The following is a 12,583-nucleotide window of genomic DNA, read 5'->3' as shown; positions in this document are numbered from 1 at the left end:
CCTGGTGACAGATGTGTATCCCTGACCTGAGTGATTCTGCTGCAATGATATTTGGATCACTGGTGCTGATTCTTGAAGTCATGTGTGAACATGAATCATGTGTATGCGCGCGCGTCATGACACAGGCCTGTCTCAAGGATTGTGGTCTTGTTGGACTGGGAGAGGTGCCCAAAACGCTACCCTCATAGTGTTGAAAGGCTACTGCGTTTACTAAGAGTTAAGTGGCACAAGTGCAGTGGTGGCAGCGTACCGTGTAGTGATCAGGAGTGAGCAGCCCTTTTTACCTGTTTCACTGGAGTGAGACCTAAAGGCTCACTCATGTAAATAGGTTACCTCATCCTTGACATACATCAAGTTAGTATGTTGCACTTTGCAGTGTGCCTGTGGTTGCATGTGTGTGCTTTGTATATGCATGCCTGTGAATGGTACAACACATGGAAGACTATTAGCTGCCAAGGTTTCAGATTGCTATGTATGACATTTTAATAATTTCAGTGTAATGATCAGTGACATTTCAATGACTATGAGTGACGCTTTCTCGCGAAAAAAAATCAAGTAAGGAAGACCTGCCCAACTGAACATATGTGCTCCTGTAAAAGTAAATTAAATTCGATGGGTCAGTGACACTTACCTAACAATGCAAAGTCGAACACAGAGGACGGGCACAGTCGCGATGTGCACAAGGAGGTAGCGCGGTCCAAGAGGAGAGGAACAACTCCGACTTGCATGGCTGCATTCACTCAGCTGCACTGGACTGCAGTGCATGGCGGCCAGGCTGCTGAGGCACCTGGCACCACTCTGCAGCAGCCGCGGGCCCCAATCACTTCAGATAGTGCGCAGCAGATCACTGCCTGATAAATCTTTGAGTCCCAAGTCTGGCATATCTTCCGACACAGCAGCTCTTTGCAGAGAGGGAGATCTGCTTGATGAAGTGACTCCACTGTGTAGGGTCAGTGGCAGGTGAACGACGGTCAGACCGTCTAGGAATCATTACGCCACGGAGCCCCTAGCCACAGCACAACACAGTGCAAAGTGCAGCGGCCGGTTACGTCAAACTGGCTCAGACTGCCATGATACTTAAATGTGCCACGCCCTCCTGTCACACTGTCGGCTGTTGTGATTGGACAACTCATCACAACTGACTCTTGTGACCGGTGTTGGGTGAAACACTGTAGCCAACCAAACCCAGAGCGAAATGAGACAGCCCCCAAGCTTAGCTTGCTGGCTGCAAGCAGCATGGACGCGATCTGTCTGAGAGCTTTGTAATAGTGTGGTGTTAATTAGCAGCACTCCAAAGTTTGCTGAAGAGGTGCTATAAATGCGTAACAATGCATTTCAGTGCGGTGATACTCTTATTTTCTTAAAAGCAAGTATTTGACTGGACAATCATTTATTGCTGCAATCTAAGGTATTTTGAATTGTGAGCCTCTGCTTACTCGCTGCATCAACCCACACAGGAAGCCATGGATTGTGTGACCCACTGAGAGTGAAGTACTTCAGCGGTGCCTAACCTGGTTGCTCAGGACCCATAGTAGGTCTGGACCCCGACATCAGGAGTAAAAGGCCCCAACCCCCACAGCCATTCTCTTTCCGATTTCCAGTTGGGTTCTGTCACTGCTGGAAAAACCAGCTGGTTCACAAAGGGCTACAATGTCTACCTTTTCCCTCCCTTCACATATACCGCAGACTCCCACACTTTCTCAACTAGAAATTCAGGACCAAACTTGGGTTTGTCCTTCCTCACCCCCTGGGGAAGTATGATCATAAAAACATCTCCACAAGGAATTTCATTCTCTTAAGGAATTCAATGACTAATGATGTCCTTGGGATTTCTCTTTTTTCTCCTCCACTCTGCTCCTGACAGCTCTTTCCTTACATAATTCAAAACCAACCATGCTGGAATGATATTTGAGCCTCTGAAGCTCAAACTGTGTAAATGCTTTCTGTCCTGTAAACATGTAAAAGGGAGTTATTACTGTGGGCAAGTATGGGGGTTGAATGACAGAATAGGAGCATTTCCTAAAAGATATTTTCAAAGAGATAACCTACAAGAGGTAGCTCTTCTGATTCATCCCCCACCCACCTTGTTTGCCCTCTCAACAAAACCGACCCCCTGAGGGTGATAAAGTATCACCTACTTGTGTACTATATCAGTGTCCTAAAAAATGTGAGCATTTCACCATAGGTAAACTGCACCTTATTATCCATAACAATGGACTTGGACAGACCCTCCAGTGCAAAACCTTCGCTCAAAAAATCAACAAATTGTCCCTGGTCTGGTCGCCTTAGAAACCTGATCTCGATCCATTCCGATTTGTGGTCTATCATAACCAGCGTGAACCATTTTCTGAAAACAATTAATAATCCTGAAAAGTCCAACAAAAGCTTCTCCCAAATGAGTTCAAGCAAGTGATGGAGCCTGGGCCCACTTACTCAGAAACAATTACTCTATGTTTTTTTTGTGAGACTTGAGAGGTGCGGAGAAAAAACATTTCAATCCAATATCCAAATACAGTGTAGCCAATATGGTTACAAACTCAATACGTAACCAAGTCTTAAGTTAGTAAATTTATTCTAGATTCTGATTCAGAAACAGATTAATATAAACCAGTCTAAGCATAGTAGTATAGAAGTACACTGCAAATAATATGAAGCCAAATCTTCTAAAGCGATTCACTCTTTATAGTTCAATAATTGCGATATAAGTAATAAGAAAACAGAACTTCGCATCAGATAGCATCAATTTGTCATTAAAGATATGCATAGACTCCTGTCTGCTTCTATTCTACTCTGCTCTAACGTGGCAACCATAGCTAAGAAATAGGGGAAAAAAGGTGTCCACCGTCAGAGTCCTCTGTGAAAGAAGCTCTAACATGGATCAAGTAGCATAAAGCCACAGATCTCAAAAAGAAGTCGGTACCTCAAGGCGCCCTCAGTCAGAATGCTAACTATCCCTCACTATGTTGCATCATAACATCAGTTGCATCTGTGGTATGTCCCACAAATCCGCTTAGTACTTTTCCATTCTTCCAGTTTACATTGGCTTCTTCACACCAAATTGCTAATCCCACAATCGTTATTCCAGCCTTCCTAGGTCTCATCTTCTTCTCCCATGAGAACTCGACTCCCATCTTGTTATTGCTCTTCTTGTACCAGTTGCCGCTTCACATGCCTCACTATCTACTAAGAACAAAGATCTCTTTCTCTCTGCTACAAAACCTTGTTCACCTGCTGTGCTGTGGGAGCACAAAATATAAGCAACATTCTATTGCAAAGGGAAAAAAATGAAATATGAATGCACATGTTAAACTGAAACGTGAGCTGGAATCCAAATCGACCACAGGCCCATAAATTAGGTTAACAGGTGCACAGGTTACATTTAGGTACACTTTTTACACACAAACAAATCAAAATTTCTCAAAACGTACCTTTAAAGTTAATGCAGTATTAGCAGGATTATTCAGTTAGGGTTTCTATGAACATGAACTTGCATTTAGTAAACACAGCACTATTTCTCTTGTCTGTGGACATGTTCACAAACATTTTCACGAGGAATTTCAATCCTTTCAGTTACATTTCTAAACACACACATAAATCACATTAGATATCTTTATATATACCATACCCCCACTTCTATTATTGACATTAGTCACACGGAATATATACGAGTGCTGACTACATTTAGCTATAACGCACTCCTAACATGTTCTTCAGGGTGGAGTCAATTATACAATTCTCCACAAGTCCACAGCCACAATGGGGGGATTCCTACTAACAAGGTGTGTGTCAAAATTCTTACAGGTAAAGCACCCCTTAATCTAGTTCTCAAAATCACTATCCATTTTTTGGCAACCAGAAAGTTGCTGGGAGTCTCTTTTTGTTCCAAGTCATTCCTAGGTGTCCAATATGTGCTACATCAACCAATTTGTTTCTAATTGAGAAGGGAAGAACCAGTTGCTCACCTCAATAGAGTATACCACTCTCCACTGATAAATCTGCAGCAGTCTCGGCAAAACATCTAGCTCACCCACCAAGCACCTTTCCTTAGTCCCACCCTCTGTAGCAAACGTCACCACTGTTTGGATGACACGATCATCAGACATGGCCTAACGCCATTGTCTGGAGTTATGAGACATTCAACATCCTCAAACTTCTTTTCTACTCTGTCCTCTTCCTGTACTTGCATGAACGACAAAGAATGTATTTTAATTGTCATTGTTATTTGCATATTCTGCTCTTTATCATTAATTCACCAGTGTAGTTTTTTAATGTAATTGGAAGTTTTTAAGAATTAGTGCTCTTATGTTATGGTTCTTTTTATAATGTGTATTGTTGCTGTAATTTTGAGGTGTTCTTTTAAGGATATTTTTTGTATCCAAATAAAGTAAAGTATAATAGATAAAGAATATGATACTCAATTTTATGATCCTGGAATATGTTGAACTGAGAAACTATACACCAACAGTTTAATGCTTGACCTAGTGAGTCTGGCCGCCATCCTCTCTGAGTGTCACAGCGTTTCCCCAGGATGTAAAACAGCAATTTGTGACATTTATAATAGTAAATTGGGTGCCCAACAGGTAGCTACTGAACTTTTGTACAGTCAAAGTACATGTGAAATTCTCTTTTTATTGACAGAGTATTGCTTCTGAGAACCCCTTAGGACAGGAGAGAGAAACGCAATGTAACTCTAGCCCTTTACACTTTTCTGTGTGACAACAGCTCAAGCTCATGTTTCGTGTGAACTACTGTAACAAACGCTGACAAACCAGGGACATATGTTTGCAACTTTGATGCATACAAAAATACACTCCTGCTCTTTGCTCGAAACAAAAAGTCAGACAAGAATTTTAAATAAAATTCACAAAGCCCAAAGAAGGGCATAACCTGTTCTCTGTCCTTTGGAGCAAGGGCAACCTCAATGGCCTTCATCAATCCTGGTCTAGAACTGATGTGCTTTGCACTTAATTGAAGTAAGTTCTTCATTTGTTTTCGGCCCAAAACACATTTCTCACTCTCATCCACAGACCACTATCATGAAGTAAACGCATAAGGCAAATCATTTTATAAACCAGACGCTTGCCCTTGCTAAGGGTTCCCTTGCCATGGTATGAAAAACAACTGACAGCCCAAATACATGCATGGGTGGGTCATATCGGTTTTCTAATAAGCAGAATTTGAGCATGTGGCAGCTGCGTAGCATGGGTAGCCAGTACCCTGGACAAGGCAAGTATTGGTCCTCCTAACACGTGGACCGTTACCACTTCCTGAATCCCTTCCGCCACTAATTTCTTTTCTTTTCAAATTTTACGCCTCTAAGTAATTTTGCGCCAGGGCAACCGCCCCAGTGGCCCCGCCACTGGTTTGTGGTAATGTGCACGGAAAACTACAAAGGGCTAGAAAAACGTGAGCACACACATAACTGGGGGGATACACTGACATATTACAGAAGCCAAAATGGAGAGGAGAATAGCAGGAACCTGGAAATCCAAGCACAGTGTAATGGCAACTAAATCAATGCTGAGTGAGACCTCACAGTGAAATTAAATTGACACAGCGACTGGTGAATGCTAACAGCTAAACACGAGCTATGGGTTGCTTGGATAATGGTAGATAGTAAATGTGCCCTCCGATACCCACCCACACTTCATGATGCTGATAATATCATTACAATTCTATTCATGGAGTAGCACACAAATCTGAAGGATGTTCTCTTAATGGTTAAGTGTTTATTGATGTCACTTTACCATAAATCTTGTAACAACTTGAAATAACTGTGTATTGTAATTGTATGTATACTGTGGAAAGCACATGAGGGAGACAGCTGGAAAACACATACAACCTGATTATGAGTTCAGGTGCTATTTATCGCACCTGGTAAACAATGATACCACGGGGTAAGTGTAGTGACCAAGACACAGAGGCAAGGTAAGCTTCACGGCAAGGTTTATTAAGTGTTGCTGAACCACCTCATGCAGAGTTCAGTCCACACCTGAAACCAACTGTCACAAAGTTCAATGTTCAGCACAGAACTCTCACGCAGTGAGATTCCGATCCGAGCTAACATTCTAGTACAGCATACAGTAATAGTTAGTACATGGGTTTTTCCTTAAATAAAACAAAACATGCAGAAAACCCTGGCTAAAGGAAAGGAAAACAGGGAGGAAACAAAAGAGGATAAGAAAACAGGTAATAAAACAGTACAGTAAACATCCCATAAGATAAGACAATATTTCCCCAAACACCTCAGTCCCTGAAATGGAGAGGAACATTCCACACCCGAGAATTACGTTTCATGCTCATCTGATCCGTTTGTGTATGTATCTTTCCACCATCCACACTGTGACCACCACAACCTTCTTCAACATTACCAGATGAAGATCCGGTACAATGCGACAAAGATGGCGTCTTCTTCTTGATGCAAAACGATGCGTGAACGCCCGACGGCCGTGCGGCAACTCAACGATACTTCTGAGCCACAACAGGCCCTGCAACACGCTTCCCGGTGATGCGGCAGCATCTGATGCAACGTCGATCCTCTTCTCCTGCGATGCGAGATGCTTCGGCAATGATGCGACGGCCCTGCGTTGACTCAACGATTCTTCTGAGCCGTGATAGGCCCTGCGACACCCTTCCCGGTGATGAGGCCGCATCTGATGCGACGTCAATCCTCTTCTCCGGCGAGGCGCTTCGGCAACCTTGCGGTGACTCAACGATTCTCCTGAGCCGCGACAGGCCCTGCGACTCACTTCCCGGTGATGCGGCGGCGTCTGATGTGACGTTGATCCTCTTCTCCGGTGATGCGAGGCACTTTCACGTTGTGAAGCGACAGCTGCAGTTCGGCGTCACGCTTCTTGCTCGTGAGTCGCCCTTCCAGCTCCTTGCGACACGCAGTCCCTCAGAAAGCCCAACACAACTGCAGGCACTTCCAAAGAACTCTTGGGGAGCTGGTTGGTGAAGTCTGTTGTCCCTGAGACTTCAGCAGGAGGCAAGCTCTTTTCTCAAGCCCTTGGAGATCCTTCACAAGTTGAATAAAGTACACACAAAGTTCCTTTCTCCTCTCTTTGGTAGTCAGGCAACCACTGCAGGCCAATCCCTCAAGCTTAGGAATAGTCTCTCCTCAGTCTCTCTGGTTGCTGTCCTCAGCAAAGGTTTCTTCTTGTTTCCCAAAAGTGAACTAAAGTTCTTGGGTTTGGGTCCCAATATTAATACTCAGTTTCTCTTTGTTCTCTGAAGGCAGAGAGGCCTTTGCCAAGTCCAAACCAGTTCTGGTCAGTCCTGGAGCACTCTGTTGACATGACCCCTTCTTTCCTTTCACAGTGCAGGGCAGAGACATCAGACGCACCACAGGAGGTGGAGTCAGCATTGTGGAGGGAAGGCACAACCCTATTAAGGTCCCAGATGCAACTCCTCCCACTCATCTAGATGCAGATCTTTCTATTCAGCCCTGGGCTGATTCACCCTGTCTCCTGGAATCCCCCAGCCCCTGTCCCTCAAACTCCAGACAAGGAATACACAACCTAGCAGAGGCAGGCTTGGATAGTTAGACAAGAAAATACCTACTTTCTAAAAGTGGTATTTTCAAACACAGAATGTTAAAACCAACTTAACTAAAAAATGGATTTTATAATTCTGAGTTCAGGCATACTAAACTCGAATTTCTACCTACTTCCCCGAGTCAGTTAGGATTACAAGGGGTAACTATCAAACTGCCCATTCTGGCCTATGGGGAACAGGTAGCCTTGCAATAGTGAAAAACGAAAATGGCTGTAATTCACAATTAGGACATGCCACACACACCAGGTCATGTCCTACCTTATACTTACAATGCACCCTGCCTTTGGGCCTACCATAGGGGTGACTAATATGCAAAAAAGGGAAGGTTTAGGGACTGGCAAGTGAGTGCACTTGCCCAGTCAGCATGGCAGTACCAGACTGCACACAGGCTCTGCAATGGCAGACCTGAGACACACTTAACAGGCTGCTTCTGTGGGTGGCACAACCAGTGCTGCAAGCCCACCAGAAGCATTTGGATTACCAGCCCTGAGCACCCCTGGCGCACTGTACTAGGGTCTGACAAGGAAACGAAACCAGCCAATCATGGAATCACTAATCCATACATCAACTTACCATAGGGAGCTCTTGCACTGTGGCACTGAATAGCAGTAGCACAGTGCCCAAAGCATCTAACACCAGCAAAAACACATGAGGCAACAGCAAAAAATGGAAAGGAGACCCACCCCAAGGTGCCAGGTCTAACACGTGTCCCCTCCAGCTGAAATGTGGGGAGAACTACCCTACCTCCTGGGAGTTCTCATCACTAAGGCGTAAAAATCTGGACAGACCATCAGAATTGGTGTGCTCTGTACCAGGACGGGGTTCCACCGTGAAATCCATCCCCTGTAGGGAAATGGACCACCTCAACAGCTTTGGATTCTCATAGCAGTAACCAAATGCCCCAAGTATTCAACTTCCTTGGGGAGGAAAACACACTTGTCTCTCCGCAACACCACACCATTGGACTGAAATGTAGATAAGACTTCCTGAAGAGTGGCATCATAAGTAGCACTATCTGGAGCAAAGACTAAAACGTCATCTTGGAAAACAGACAACCCTGCGATTTTCTTGAGCATATTGTTCATTAACCGCTGGAAGACCGATGCCGCAGACGCAAGGCCAAACAGCATACAAACATATTGGTTAAGTCCCAAAGGGAGAAACTAAAGCGTTGAGATGCCTAGACTCCAGAGCCTACTCAACCTGGTGGTATGCAGAGTCTAAGAGTAGCTTGGAGAAGAACTTGGCACCCTTCAACTCTGCCAATTGTTCATTGATGTTGTGGAGCGGGTGGGAATCTACCCAAATCTCTTTGTTCAAGGAGCGGAGGTCAACGAAAAACCCTCAACTCCCCATTCTGTTTGCGGGCAACCACCAACAGAGGGAGCCACAAGGATGATTCAATAGGTTCAATTATGCCCATCTTGCACAGGGAATCAAGTTCTTTTTCCAAATACTGCATAATGCTAAAAGGGACGTTTCCCAGCTTGTGCTTAATAGGCTTAGCCCCATCCTTCATAATGATTCTGTGCTGGAAATCCTTGACTCTCCCTAACTCACCTGAAAACACATGGGGAAATTTGTTAATTACACTCTCCATTTCCAAATTGTCCCTCACCACCAGTACTTGTTCACTGGTCCCAGGTTTGAGCACCATCCCAAATAACCCCTGGTGGAACCAGCCTAATATGTTCAAACCCTTGTGTGCATCGTACACCTTCCCGGCAATCTTCGTACCTCTAAACTCCATAATGTCTTCAATGTACCCAGACAAATTGATTTCATGTCCTTCATAGGAGACCACCTTATGATCAGGGGGTAAGAGTGGTAGGCCAAGTATTGTCATAAAGCTTTTGTGGGTTCATGGAGTTGCGTGCCCCAGAATCTACCAACAGTTTGAAAATGTTATCTCCAACCAAGACATCTACATACGGATCCACACATAACTCAGGATTTCCCACTTTGACTTCCTCACTCTGCACCACCATGACCATGTCCCTGAGATGTTTTCTGATGGATTCATCCCCCTCACCACAAAGATTATCATCCATGACACATTTGCCTGAGGATGATTATTTACCTCTGCCGGACTTACAAACCTTAGCAAAGTGACCAGGTCTGTTACAAATTCTGCAGGTCACGAAATTTGCTAGGCATTTACCACTCTTCACATTTGTCTTGTACCTGCACCTGAAACAAATGTTTTGTTGAGAAAAAAATGAATGTTGTCTGTCAACATAACCAGGACGTGGCCTGTCAAACGGTTTGCTATCTCTAGACTCCTTTACATCCTTCACTTTAACCACCGAAACAGGTTCACTGTTCTTGGTTTCTAGTTCCTTAGCTGACAGCTGAGAAGTTTCAATGCTCTTGGCCATTTTAATAATATCCTCCAACGTTGGGTTGCCCATCGACAACAGCTTCTGCTTGATCATCATATCAGTACAATGTCAAATGAATTGGTCTCTAAACAATTGGTCTGCAAAAGTTTCAAATTGACACTCGGAAATGAACCTTCTCAATGCCGTTATGTAGGCGTCGACATCCTCACTAGCATTCTGAACTCGTAAGCAAAAACTTATTGCGCAATACGACCAAACTTGGTTGAACATCGAACCTGGCCTGAAGTCTTTTTACAGTGTCTTGATAATCATCAAGGATATCCTGTCCTTTAACAACAAATATTTCAAAATGGCCCTGCCTTCAAACCCTAACGAATGAAGCAGAAGATATTTCTTTCTCTCAGCCCTGAAGCGAATAGACCCAATTGTGCCTAAATAAGTTTTTCGAACCCATCAAACCATTGTTTCTACTTGATTAGTGGTTCACCCGGTGTTTCTAAAAATGGGGGTGGGGGTGCAACTGCCTGCATGTTTCCACACGATAGTTTCCAAAACCGCGTAGAACCGCTAAAACTGACATATTTAATCCAGAAGGTTTAGGAATTAGAGACTGGCTGATGTACTGGCCAATGCACAAACTGTGAACAGTGTGAGGAAACTGTCACCCCCTCACACACCTGTGTGGAGCCCGTATAAGTAAATGCTCACAGAGAGAGCAGGCAGGTACCAAGTGGAGCTTATTCCAGAGGACAGAGTCTTAGACACAGTGTAGCAAGCGCCCCTCTCACCAGGCAAAGTGGAATAAAATGGATAGCCACAAGAATTGAATACTGGTGTGCAGTTGCTCAAAATGGGGTTGGAATGTTGACCAACCAAAAAGCACAATGTGCGTAGAGAAAATATCAGGTGGAAACAGTAACTATGACGAAAACACCCTTACACGTCAGGCACTGGGTAGGTAACTGACATGAAAAAGACTCAATCCTTGAACGTAGCGCCGCACCAGCAGAGTGGAGCACACTACTGTAACCTTGTGACCCAGCTCTCAGTAGTGCACGGTTCCGGGGCTGAAACAAGCGCGTAGAACCCCTCCGAAACTGGCACTAGTAGAGCGCAGAACTTCTGTGGTGTTCTGCGAGTCAAAGACAGGTGCTGTGCGAAGAGAAATACGACAAGATGCACCAGAGAGCATAACCTCCGTGGTGTGGAACCTGACGACAGAGAAGTTTGTGGCAAGTTGCATGCTCCGTTATGCTGTTGTCACATCGTCGTAACGTACAGTCGTAGTGGAAGGTGAAACGCACTGCCCTCCTTGCGTTTCACCGCTGACGTGTCGACTCACCAGAAAGAAACGCTTTGCCCACAGCGTTGTGCATCTTTTTGATGTATTCGCGAAGCTCAGCGCGACACCCGGCAACCTGAAACAGCCTCCGTCAAGACCAGATGTCACTGATGTGACTCGGGAGGAGACTGGAGACAGCGTGGAAAACAGGGCGACCAAAACGGCAAGGCACGAAGGTCCGTGGAGTGGCTCAGCGCTCGTCGCCACAAAAAGTTTAGTGACCAAGATGCAGAGGCAAGGTAATCTTCACAGCACGGTTTATTAAGTGTCGTTGAACCACCTCAGGCAGAGCTCCATCCACCTCTGAAACCAACTGTCACAACGTTCAGTGCTCAGCACAGTATTCCGAACCAAGCTAACATTGTAGTACAGCATACAGTAATAGTTACTACAGTAAGTTATTTATTAAGTGCGATAAACAACACCTATTATGAGTTATTGGAGAATAACATGTGAATTTTGGTGTTTAACACACCAACATTTGCATGATACAGTAAATACTGTATGTTTCCCCCATTACATTTCAGCAGGTAAAACCTGGTTGATTTAATGCATCTGATAATTAAATAAGACCAAACTCCTACTTCCGACCCATACATAAACAGGGGTTACGTCTGGGTCGTAATTAACCAACGCACTCATAATCAGACCCTTGGAGAGCTTACACAAACAGCAAAAAAGTAGTTCCCTGAAAATAAGCATAAGAAGCATAACAGCCAGCCAGTCAAAGCGATGGTAAAGAGGCTATGATCCCGGGGAGGGATGAACATAAGATGGACAGGCTGAAACAAGGAAAACCATCAAATTGAAAGCAAGCAATTAGGAGTGACAGTAAAGCCAAACAATTGTAAGAGGTGGCTGGGCTACAAGCCCCTATATGTTCTTGGTAAACCCACAATATGCCTTTCACAACCAGACAGCTTGGTAAACGCACAATGTGCCTTTCACAACCAGACAGCTTTCTCTGTCTTGTAGGCTCGACCTTATTAGGACTATTGATCTGGCACTGCGCCACTTTTCTGCTTGCTATAAAATATCCCTTGTGATGCATGCAAATGTCGTGTACATGCATAGTGCAAACACTGAAATTAAATATTTATGTAGACAGAATTTGGTAGCTACGCACACCTGAACACAGTGTTCCGTGAACTGAAACTGTCAGTTAAAATAAGTTCCTTCTTTGTCTATGTATTCCTGAACTGACCATTTGTATGGATTTGAAACCATTTAGACTGGAAGCACTTTAAACACCTACGGTTGACCTATGGAGTTAAAAGATTGACAGTTCTAGAGTGGGAAACAGCACACATGAAACAAATTCTGCATAAGAACACGAAGGATT

Source organism: Triturus cristatus, chromosome 2_1 (assembly GCF_964204655.1).
Source record: "Triturus cristatus chromosome 2_1, aTriCri1.1, whole genome shotgun sequence".
Lineage (NCBI taxonomy): Eukaryota > Metazoa > Chordata > Amphibia > Caudata > Salamandridae > Triturus > Triturus cristatus.
Note: the sequence above shows the minus strand (reverse complement) of the source record.